This window comes from Gekko japonicus, unplaced genomic scaffold (assembly GCF_001447785.1).
Source record: "Gekko japonicus isolate JY-2015 unplaced genomic scaffold, Gekko_japonicus_V1.1 scaffold65, whole genome shotgun sequence".
NCBI lineage: Eukaryota > Metazoa > Chordata > Lepidosauria > Squamata > Gekkonidae > Gekko > Gekko japonicus.
This window is the reverse complement of record NW_015165832.1, coordinates 1,614,619-1,627,127: the sequence shown is the minus strand read 5'-3', so window position 1 is coordinate 1,627,127 and position 12,509 is coordinate 1,614,619. Positions and strand designations below refer to the sequence as shown.

At 42.5% G+C, this 12,509-nt stretch overlaps 1 protein-coding gene across 1 annotated transcript in view; it reads right to left on the bottom strand.

Moving 5' to 3' along the window:
* The window catches only part of SHANK2 (SH3 and multiple ankyrin repeat domains 2), a 512,140-nt gene that overhangs the window by 147,350 nt on the left and 352,281 nt on the right, over window positions 1–12,509 (bottom strand). The window lies entirely within an intron of this gene.

The following is a 12,509-nucleotide window of genomic DNA, read 5'->3' as shown; positions in this document are numbered from 1 at the left end:
GAAAAGTATCTGAATTGTAATTGAGTCTTCTGGGTTAGGTTTTTTCCAGAGGTTTAGTACCAGTACCAATCGTAATTGGCTCAATCTATGTTGCATGCCCTGACCTGGATGGCCCAGGCTAGCGTGATCCCATCAGATGTAGGAAGCTAAGCAGGGCCGACCCTGATTAGTATCTGGGATGGAAGACCACCAAGGAAGTCCAGGGTAGCTGTGAAGAGGCAAGCAATGGCAAACCACCTTTTGTCTATTGCCTTAAAAACCCTACAAGGTCATCATAAGTTGGCTGCAATTACTTTACAGTCTTTCCTCCACCAGCATGTTGGTTGGGGCACCCAGAAAAGAACCTCTGAAAAAGATCTTGGTGCACAGGCCAATTCACACAAAAGGAGATCATCCTTCAGGTATTATTCAGGACTTTACAGGTCAAGGCCAGCACTGTGAATTGAGCACAGGAACAAACTAGAAATGAATATAGATCCTTAATAATGGAGTAATATGATCACTGCAGCATGCCCTTGTTATAGCCCTTTGCTATAGTGTTTTGGATAAACTGTAGTTTCCAAGAAGACTTCAAAGATAGCCCATGTAGAGAATATTAGAATAATCAATCTTTGATGTGACTAGTATGTATGTAAAGGCCAGGTAATTTCTATAAAGCTGCCTTAAGACTATTGGTTGATAGTATCATCTTTTTTGACTGGTAGTGGCTCTCTGGAGATGACAGAATTTCATATAGGACCTTCTACATGTAAAAGGTAGTCTAATATTAAGCTACAGCCCACCCTAAAAAAACAGGCCCTAAGAGGCAGAATTTAAGCTCACACTTTCTTTAGGAGACCTCCCCTTGAGTCTCATACCTATACCTTTAGAATAAGACATCCTGGCAATTATGGGATGCTATAACCTTTAAAAAGTTCTGATCACTTTGAAAATGGTATTAATTGTGGGAATGCACTTAATCACTTCAAAAGAAAGGCATTTGGTCTGATACTAATGGCATCTCCAAGTACTTTTTTAATTGAAGGCAAAGCTTGGACAACTGACAGAAAGAAAGAAATCAGGGTTAGGGGAGAACTACTGTGAGTTGTACCTTCTCCAACCCCAATTTTCTCACCCCCAAATTCTTCCATAGAGATTTTTTTTTGAAAGACAGAGAACACAGACATAGCTACCAGTATTTTTAAAATACACTTATTTTTATTGCCATTTCCCCCCTAAAAACGTGGAGGTCCCCCTCAAGTTTGTAGAAAAATCCCCCCTATTCTTGTGCCACCCCACTTGTGGATTTTTTGGTTCTCACAAGAGTGAAGGTTCAGGATTAGATGCATAAATGACATTTTTACTACCTTCAATTGATTGCTTTTGGAAATGGATTGCTAACACTATATGAATTATCTGTTTTATGGGGCTTCTGTTCCTTTATGGTTGCTCTATTTTTAGTATGTTTTATTGTTGTTGGAATACAGTTTAAAATTCTGTTATAAGTCAAACTGGGCACTGTGGTGTGGAGTGTAGGATATGAAAGTTATAAATGGATTATAAAGAACAATGTTGAGTGCCAATAAATCGACTTCCGTTCCACTATTTCTACAGGGTTGCTTTTTGAGATTATAGCCAAACATTTCTGAAGCATAAATTTTCATTATCGCTTAATGTCAAGCTGTGTTTTTTATCCAAAACTATAACCTCATATTGATATTGCAGCAGTGAACCAAGCGTTCCAGGCGACTGAACTGGCCCAGCACTAAGAGACCCCCCTCCACTGTTCTGCCCTATCCTACGGCTGCCAGCTGAACAGGAAAAAAGCCAGCCTGAACTTTTCTTACACCTTCAATAACAAGTCGAGCTGCAGAAATCCATAGTGAAGCTTTTCAAGACACGAGTGAAGTCTGCAAATCAAGCTGTTGTTAAAGACACAGGAGTGGGGTCTAATTAAAAACACTGGCAACATAGCTGCTGCTGTACAGCAGGTCTGCCAGACACCTGGCACAAGGCACATGGAAGGTATGCAAAGTTCCAGAGAGGTGGAAATAGCCTGAGATGCTCTATTCCATTTCCTAAATTCCAGTTTTGGATATGTGTGTCAGCCGACAGATCCTTGCATACGGCAGCATTAGGATGTATCTGCCTTATGTAGGCGGCAGGCTCAATTATGTGAACCTCACATGACTTTATTAAACCAACTAATTTGTTGCCTCTGAAGGTGTACCATAAGAATCCTATGAACACAGAATGACACTTCCACAAAGAATATTTGTTTCAAACTGTGTTCTGGTTGTTCTAATATTTATTCTGGGCATAAAGCCATTTATTCATAAGCTATCTTTCTCAAGGTTGGGACAATGAGAGCAATGGTGAAACAGAGGACCAATATCTGCTTATGATTTGAAAATTAAAAAATAAATCTCAGGCATACTTTGTTCAAAATTCTGTACCATTAAAGTCAAAGTCTGTGCCAGAAGACCCAGACTACATATTAAAAGGAATTTTAAAACAATTACATATTAAAAGGAGTTCTTAAAAACCCAATCTATTTAGTAGCTGGTACTGGAAACTAGCTGGCCTGGATGAATCACAAGTGGGAATTAAGATTGCTGGGGAAAAGATCAACAACCTCAGATATACAGACAATACCACTCTAATGGCAGAAAGTGAAGAGGACCTAAAGAGCCTCTTGCTCAGGGTAAAAGAGGAGAGCGCAAAAGTGGGCTTGAAGGTCAACATAAAAAAAAACTAAGATCATGGCATCTGGCCCCATCACTCCTTGGCAAATAGAAGGGGAAGTCGTGGAAGTAGTGACAGACTTCACGTTCCTGGGATCCCAGATCACCGCAGACTGTGAATGCAGCCATAAAATTAAAAGACGCCTGCCCCGTGGGAGGAAAGCGATGGCAAACCTAAACAGTATGATAAAAAGTAGAGAAATAACCCTGCCAACAAATGTCCGCATGGTCAAAGCAATGGTATTCCCAGTAGTCATGTATGGCTGCGAGAGTTGGACTGTAAGGAAGGCCGAGCGCCGAAGAATAGATTCTTTTGAACTATGGTGCTGGAGAAGACTCTTGAGAGTCCCTTGGACTGCAAGAAGATCAAATCAGTCAATCCTAAAAGAAATCAACCCTGACTGTTCCCTGGAAGGCCAGATAATGAAACTGAAGCTCAAATACTTTGGCCACCAAATGAGACGGGAGCACTCACTGGAGAAGACCCTGATACTGGGAAAGATTGAAGGTCAAAGAAGACGGGGACGGCAAAGAATAAGATGGTTAGACAGTGTTGTAGATGCAACAAACATGAAATTGGGCCAACTTCAGAGGACGGCAGAAAACAGGAGGGCCTGGTGAGATCTTGTCCATGGGGTCGCGAAGAGTCGGACTCGACTGTGCGAATGAATAACAACAACTGGAAACTTAGCATACTTGGATATCTGCATGGAGGGTATTCTGTAATCGGGGCATCACTATAGAAAAAACCCTGTCTTGGTTACAAGCATTGTGCAGTATACAGAGTGTTTGATCTGAATATATGAAGCACTAGTTTACATCCATACTGTGTTATGCCAGTACTAATGGATTAATGCTGCTAAACCAGATGTGAGGAAGTGAGCAGGACAGTCCAGTGATTTGGTCACGATGCCCCAGTATTAAGTTGTGGGGCAGAATCAGTGTCAGAATTTAATGAAGTGCATGTCACTAATCTGATTGTGGCATTCTTTTAACAAGATCATATTTAACGGACACAGTGAAAGAGGAACAAAACTCCATGATGACATATTATACCAGTTTGGTAATTTGATTCTTGCTTTGACAAAATTACAAGAGTTTGTCTTGCAGACCCATAGCAGCCATCACTTCTGTTTTGACCCATAGTATGTTTCATAGCTGAGCAACCAAGATAATTAAGCGGTTGAAACACCCTTCCTAGAAGGAAAGGCTGGGGAATCTGAGACTTTTCATTCTAGATAAAAGACAGTTAAAAGAAAGACCTCCTTCTCCACTTCAAAAACGACGAGATCTCCGAGAGCCGTACAATATGCCTTGAAGAGCCACATGCGGCTCGCAAGCCACAGTTTGGCTGCCTCTGCTTTAAGCACTGCACCATGACGGCTCTCGTGATGGAATAGTGTGATGGAATTTGAATTTTTTTTTTTACTGGCACGATTATATATACAAGGTTAAATAAATGAAAATTTTTCACTGTTTGATTTTCTTTTCTGGCCAGTGAAAGAAAATTTGGGTCCAGTGGTACCTTTAAAACCAAACGTTCTACTGTTTCAAATCATCACAGCTACCCACCTGAATCTATTTTCTGGTCATTATTATTATTTGTTTCATTTCATTATTATTACTGTAAATAATTTTGTCGTATAGAGGAGGACCCCTGACCAGGAGAGCCCCAGCCTAGCCTAATTTCATCAGATCTCAGAAGCTAAGCAGGGCCAGTGTGGAGGCAGGCAATGGCAAACCATCTCTGAATGTCTCTTGCCATAAGTCAATTGTGACTTGATGGCAAAAGCCCCACAAAAATAGAGGGGGAGTGTTAAAAGTTATCCGCCCCAGGCACCTAATAGGCTAGGTATGTCACTGAGGCAGCCATAAGAACATAAGAACATAAGAGAAGCCAATGTTGGATCAGGCCAATGGCCCATCCAGTCCAACACTCTGTCACACAGTGGCCCAAAAAGTACCAGGTGCCATCAGGAAGTCCAACAGTGGGGCCAGGACACTAGAAGCCCTCCCACTGTTGTCCCCCCCCCAAGCACACCAAGAATACAGTGCATCACTTGCCCCAGACTGAGAGTTCCTATCTATACCTTGTGGCCAATAGCCACTGATGGATCTCTGCTCCATATGCTTATCTAATTCCCTCTTGAAGCTGTCCATGCTTGTAGCTGCCACCACCTCCTGTGGTAGTGAATTCCATATGTTAATGTGGCAGTGAATTCCATGTTATCTCCCACATCAGCCCATACAGCTGATCTCATTCTAGTCATACCATGCAGCGCTACCTGGCAGCATTCCTGATTACAGGGACGAAGCCTACACACATAACTTTGTGTACGCACCAAGATGCTGTGCTCACTATTTATTTATTTATTTATTTATTCATTTATTTATTACTTCAATTTATACCCTGCCCTTCCTGCGAGCAGGCTCAGGGCAGCTTACATAAGTTGGTACCCAGTACCATAAAACCATACACAAAAGTTAAAATATTTTAAGCATTATAAACATTAAAACGATCTAATTATTAAAGTGCTAGTGATAATAGTCGATGTACAGTAATCAAGATGGCATACAATAAAATATACAATAGTTATTTCCAGTTCAGATGTTTTCAGCATTGCACAATGCCAGGGCTGACTTATAGCCACAGATGTTGGTGGTAATGGTGTGGCGGCTCCTAATTGAAGGCCTGGTGGAAGAGCTCCATCTTGCAGGCCCTGCAGAACTATAATTGGTCCCGCAGGGCCCTGATCTCTTCCGGGAGCTCATTCCACCAGTATGGAGCCGCCACTGAAAAGGCCCTGGCCCTGGCGGCAGCAAGCCTGGCGTCCTTAGGGCCTGGAATGGTCAGTCGATGTTGTAACCCTGACCATAGTGCTCTCTGGGGTATATATGGGGAAAGGCGGTCCTGCAGGTATGTCAGGCCTTGGCCATATAAGGCTTTAAAAGTCAATACCAGCACCTTGAAGCAAATTCGGTATGCTATTGGCAGCCAGTGCAGTGCCTTCAGAGCAGGCCGGATGTGCTCCCATTTAGGGAGACCCATCAAAAGCCTGGCCACGGTATTCTGCACTAGCTGCAGCTTCTGGCTGCATGTGAGCAGGACCACAGCACTATAAACATTGATTTCTACACACCATATGTCATTTGAAGAGGGCTAGACAGAGGGCAGAACAGAGCATTTCCCCTAGAAAATACAAAGTATACTTAATTAAAACAATAAATTTGATTGTTTTTGTTTGGTTTTACTGTGGTTAAATCTAATCTATTTTATGATATATATTTTTGCTGAATGCTTTGGTCATTTTTTAAACAGAACTCTGTACTGCCTTACTTCCATGGCTGCTCAGCCATCTGGACTTCTATCAGGGAAAAGTAGTATATTACTGTGGGCAGAGGGAAGGCAATCCTCCCATCTGGAATAACACCTCTTAACTCTGTGTGGAGTCAGATTCCTAGGATAGCAGAGAGAGAGAATGCCCAGTTTTCCAGACTGAGCCACAACCCAGTTCAATCTATGCAACATAAAAAGTTCAGGAGAAAATACTGAGGAGGACAGGCTAGTGTATTTCGGGGTGTGTGTGTGAAATTTTCTAACCTTTTGTATCTTACAAGGCAGGATAACCATGTCCTTTTGTCACCACAGAGGACAGAAACTGTTAGGTTCAGGAAACCTTCCTTTTTCACTTCTCATCTTTGGGATTTAAAAACCCCAACAGTCTCCCCCCAGTAACCACTAGCTTGCAGAGAACAGGACCGCTGCTTGCTGCCATACACTCCTACCAAATGCTGTCCCTTTATGATATCTTGTAAAGGTGTGTTCAGTAGGGTTGCCAGCTGTGGCCTGGGAAATACCTGGAGACTTTGGGGGTAGAGCAGGCTACAGTGTTGTAGTCCACCCTCCAAACCAGCCATGTTCTCCAAGTAAACCGATCTCTGTTGTCTGGAGATCAGCTGTAAAAGTGGAAGGTCTCCAGGCCCCACCTGGAAGTTACAGAGAAAATAAAGGGGGAACCTCAGTGTGCAGTATGCAAAAAGGAAGAAAACACGAAGGAAAAACCATCAACAATATGAATGTATTCTGTACTAAAATAAAAACAAATTTATTAAGCAATAGTCTGTTGCATATTATTCCTATTTCACACTAATGTCTATATTGAGGTTGGTGATCACAACCCAAGGTTTACTGCTTATAACGTTAGTATGATCCCAGGCACTACTTCACAACAATAATAGCTCTTGAATATGACACAATACATATGTATGAATATTACCCTACACCTTCAGACTAGATACAAAGAGTGTCCATAGACCTCCTGTGATAAAATGATGTTGCTGATATAAGCTGTAAATTTCCTATGCAGCTGTGTGTAGCAGGTGTACAACCGTATGTATTTCCCAGGTATGCCCGCATTTCAATCTATCTTCCTCTGAGATCAAACTACAGACTATTGCTTAATAAATTTGTTTTTATTTTAGTACAGAATACATTCATATTGTTGATGGTTTTTCCTTAGCATTTTCTTCCTTTTTGCCCACCTGGAGATAGGCAGCCGTAGTGTTCAGACAGGCGCACAGCTTTCCTAGACAGTATAATTGCACAAGCACCCCCAAACTGCAGTGAATGGAAGGATTAAATCAGGGGTGTCAAACGTAAGACCTGGGGGCTGGAACTGCCCCACCCAGGGCTCTTATGCGGCCCACGAGCAACTAGTACAAGGGACGGAACGAGAGACTGCTCGAGGGGGGAGTGGGAGGAGCCACTACGACTGTGGCTTCAGAATGGCAGAACAACCTCGTCTGCAGCAGTCAAGCAGCATGGGAGCATCTGCCCAGTGCTGTACTGCTGGCTCTCCAGTCTGCCCATATGGGTTTGCCTTTGCACACACCCGTCCCAGCCCATGGGGCCCTGCAGCAAGGATACACCAACTCGGAGCTTACTAGCTGCTGTCCTTTATACAGTTTATGTCTCCGGTACCTGGCATTACATTTTATGGTACAAATGGCCCAGCCCGATAAAGTGACATTTATGTCGGATCTGGCCCTGATGACAAATGAGTTTGACACCTCTGGATTAAACCACTTCTCCCCCTCCCTACACAGCCCTGACCCAAGCTGAGTTTGCATCCATCCAAAATGTGCTTTTTAAATAGCACTGGAACGATCTGATCATTGTCTCAACTGTTTTGACACTAAATGTTTTTGTATGGATTAGTTCAAATCTTTCTTAAAAACACCAACGATTTATATTCTTTTAAGTTTCCTTCGGCAGCTTGTAAGGTAGAATTGACTCAAGGTCGCTCTGTATACTTTGTATCAGTTTCATTTTTGATTGATTGCTGAATGAAAACAAGCACAGTATCAGTGATGGAGATAGTGGGACTGCAGATTCATATTCAGCAGAGTTGTGTCCTTTGATACCATTGAAATATATATATTTTAAAATCATATGGATTTAGAATAGTAACTTTTAGCAAGACCTTATTCCAGTGAGGACTCTACCTTTTGCTTACTTGCCATAGACCCGCAAAGCTGTCGACTTTCAGAGAATTCAGCACTGGTTTGCCATTTTGCAGGTGTTGGTTCCAAGTAGACTGTTCAAAGTCATCGATTTCATACACAGAAAAGAAGACATCTTAAAATGTGTGTCTTTTATTACCCAGAATAATGGAATTGTAACCATTCTCTGTTTTCTGGATCTAGATTTCCAGTATCGAAGCACACCCATGATATCTGCTGTTTGCTTTAAAGTAACAGCACTATGAGCCACATTTTTGTTCTTCAGATTCAGAATCCTGTGTAAAAATTTTTTTCCCTGTAATGTGTAAAAAAACCCCTCCTGAATAATCCAGTTTTGCATAGTTTGTGGAAAGCCAGGAGGGCAGCAGCCTTCCTGACCTCATCAGGCAGGCCATCTCATAAGGTGGGGGGCCACAGCAAAGAATGCAGATGTACAGGCAGTTGCTGATTTTGCTCATTAGCAGGATGGCATCTGTAGCAGGCCCTGCTCGATGAGCAAAGCTGTCAAGGTAGAGCATAGAGGGAGCGGGAGTCTCACAGATATGAAGGACCAAGGAGCACAATGTCTTTCAAAATCTTTATCTTTCTAACCATTATTACTTCCATCTTGTCTCATTTAAGTGTCAGTTTATTCACTTTCAGCCATTTAACCACAGCAGGAGTTCACTCAAGGGCTCTGCAGCGTCACCAGAGGATTTAGACAGAGAGACATATTGCTGGGTGGCATCAGCAAATTGATGACATCCAGCTACGAAGAATTCCTCCTAAAGGCTTTACACAGAGGTTGAATAACATGGGGAATAAGATTGCACCCCATGGAATGCCAGAAGACTGCTCCCACACTGAAGACAGCTGGTGTCCAGCAGCAGCCCTTTGAGTCCAGCATGTGAAGAACAATTTAAACTAGTCCAAGGCACAACCCCTGAAACCTACTTCTGCTTCCAAATGCCTCAACAGGAGAGCATGATCTCCTATCAAAGGCTGCAGACAGATCTAGCAAGAAAAACAAAGTAGCACAGCCTTTGTCTACATTCAAATAGAGATAATCAGTTAAAGCCACCAGGGCTGTTTCTGTCCCATACCCCAGCATGAAACCAGACCGAAAAGGGTCCAGAGCACATGGAGTTGGTCTGCTACTATCCTCTCAGTCACTTTGCCCAGGAAGGGCGGATTAGAGACTGTGCAGAACTTGGAAAGATTGAAGGTCAAAGAAGACGGGGACGGCAAAGGATGAGATGGTTAGACAGTGTCAAAGATGCAACGAACATGAAATCGAGCCAACTTCAGAGGACGGCGGAAGACAGGAAGGCCTGGTGGGAGTTGGTCCATGGGGTCGTGAAGAGTCGGACTCGACTGTGCGACTGAACAACAACAACAGAACTGGTGGCTTTCATAGATACCAGGAACCTGTCAATATTTATCATGGTACCTGGGACAAAATGGTCCATTAGCAGCCCAGATAATGTATTAGGAGTTTATTCTGCATTAGTATTAGGCATTGCTGTAATACAGGCAACAGTCATAGAAGAACATATTCATGTTATTTTATCAGCAAAAAACTTTGAAAGGTGTCAAAGCTAACTGTTTGATCCTGAGTCAATAAAGGCTCAGGTTTAGGAGTCAACAGATTTTGAGGTTCCTTAAAGAACTGGGGTGGCTGTGAAATAGCTGATGCAATGGTAGCAGAGAAAGAATATTTGCTGCTATCACTGCCACTTCATAGGTCGTCTAATGGGCTTTATAGCTTACTCTGTCAGATTCAATATACATTTTCTGACAGTGTCTTTCTAGATATATTCTGGCTCTCTTTAGGTCACCAGGTTCCATGGTAAACCATGAGGCTGGCTTCTGCCCCAAAGGCAGGAGTTATCAACAAGGAGCATCTTGTCAATAGCTTTGAGGAGCTTTATGTTCCAAGCTCCCACCACAGCCTCAATAGGGCATGTGTTTGGGAGCCTAAAATCCCGCAGAGCATTATGGAATCCAGAAGGATTTATGAACATCCATGGGCAGGTCATTTTATTTGTCCCCCATTTTTCCAGGGTGTCAGCACTATATTCACCTTTGCCTTGAGTAAACACTCAAGCGCTTTGTTCTATCAGTCTGTGCTTTGTTTGTTGAGTAGAGAGCAGTCAGACCATGGTTTAGACTAAATCTCCAGCTCCAAAACTAGACCTTCCATCAAAGGACTTCAAAAAGATTAAACCCAAAGTGTAACCTCTTCTGTATGTTGGGTCCATCATGAGAGGCCCAGGGCAGCCAAGCTATTCAATCCTGGGATGTCCTTGACGAGGAGCACTCAGAATGAATGTTGAAGTCACCCAGAACAATCATTCTAGGTATCTCCAGTACCACATCCAAGAGCACCTTGCCAGTTCAGACAGAGTGCTTACTGGGGAGCTAAGTGACTGGTAAACAAGCCCAATATGCCCTTATTTTGTGTATTTCTCAATCCACATTTTTTATCATATTTAAAATCAGATGAGTGATATATAAAATGAATGTAGGTAGGGATGGGTGAAGGCAAATGCTATGGAGAAATACCGTATATACTCGAGTATAAGCCGACCCGAGTATAAGCCGAGACTCCTAATTTTACCACAAAAAACTGGGAAAAAGTATTGACTCGAGTATAAGCCTAGGGTGGGAAATGCGAAATGCAGCAGCTACTGGTAAATTTCAGAAATAATAGATACCAATAAAATTACATTAAAAACACATAATATTTATTTCAAAGAGAAACAGTAAATTAGCTCTATAAGTGGAAAAGAGGGTCAACAAAAACAATATGGTATCAACAATAACTTTAAAAGTACAAAAACCTTAGCTCAAGCAGCGAACAAAGTTAAAACATAAGAGTTAAAATCCTTCAATCAGCAGGCGATCTAGCAACCAGTGGAGGCGGGGCGGGCAGCGGCGGCTTCTAGTGTTCTGCTGAGCGGAGGAGGTCTTTTAACTCCGCTGTTATTATTGGCACGTCAGTCTCCGCTCTCCTCTCTCTTACGTCACTGGTTGCTAGACGCCAGTCGGGAGGCGATCTAGCAACCAGTTTAGGCGGGCGGGCTGCAGTGACTAGATCAGTTTAGGCAGGCGGGCTGCAGTGACTACAGGCTGATATCTGGCTGCGGAGCGGCGGCATTTTCTGGGGTCATTTTTTTTCTCACGCGAGTATAAGCCGAGGGGGTGCTTTTTCAGCACAAAAAATGTGCTGAAAAAGTCGGCTTATACTCGAGTATATACGGTACATGACTGAAATGTGTTAGGATAAGTGTCTTCAGGAGCAAGTCTGCACTGTAATAGTGTTGCCATCACTATCAACTGTGCATTACTTGAGAACATAAGAAGAGATTCTTTAGATCAGTCCAAAAGTCCATCTGGTCCACAGCTGCCAACCGGATACCTCTGGAAATCTCAGAGGTAGGGCAAGCAAAACCATGCAATCCATTCCCAATAGTCATGTGGTGGGAAAAGATGGTGACCAAGCTCTGGAAGGAATTACGTGAACTAGATTTCAGTGCTTTTATAGTTCTGATTTCCATGAAACTAATCTAACATTTGTGTTCATTTTAACTTCCAAATAGATTTTATAAAATGTGAGTTAAATAGAAATGGTCCCACAGTATAACATAAACTCTGTAAAATATTTAATGTGCATTATTTGACTAAATGAAGAAAGCAATATAAAGGGGGGGGGGGAAACCAAACCAATAACATCCACAAACTCAATCCAAGTGCAATTTCCTGAATAGTGTTCACTTGGTAGCAAAAACAAATATGTCAGCAAGCCATGTGTCAGTCAGTTAATAAATACCTGTGTGATCAGTACCTAGAAGAACATCTCACATACCCAACTACCTAAGTGGAGAGTCAGTCTAAGAGTGGACAATACCCCATCCCACTCAGTCATTATACTGCAGGAGCTAATCCCATTCATCACTGGCTATTGTTTACAGGTAAATCTTATTAGGCTTTATAAATCATAGGGTAAATCTCAGACATAGTCCTAGTGGGTAATCAAGTCTTACAAGTTCATCTGTAGACTGCTATCCATTTTAGGATTGAGTCCTCTTTGTCCTGCTTCACGCTTCCAAGCTATTAGTTTCTCTGCCAAATCTTTAAACCAAACAGTGGCAAGAGGATGCTCCCCACTCTGCATGCAAATGTGTCATTTCCAGCCACATTATGCTTTCACCTAACTGTGCCATCAGCAACACAGGGCCACCACTCGTGCTGGATCTTTTTCACTGCTCCTACACACTTAGA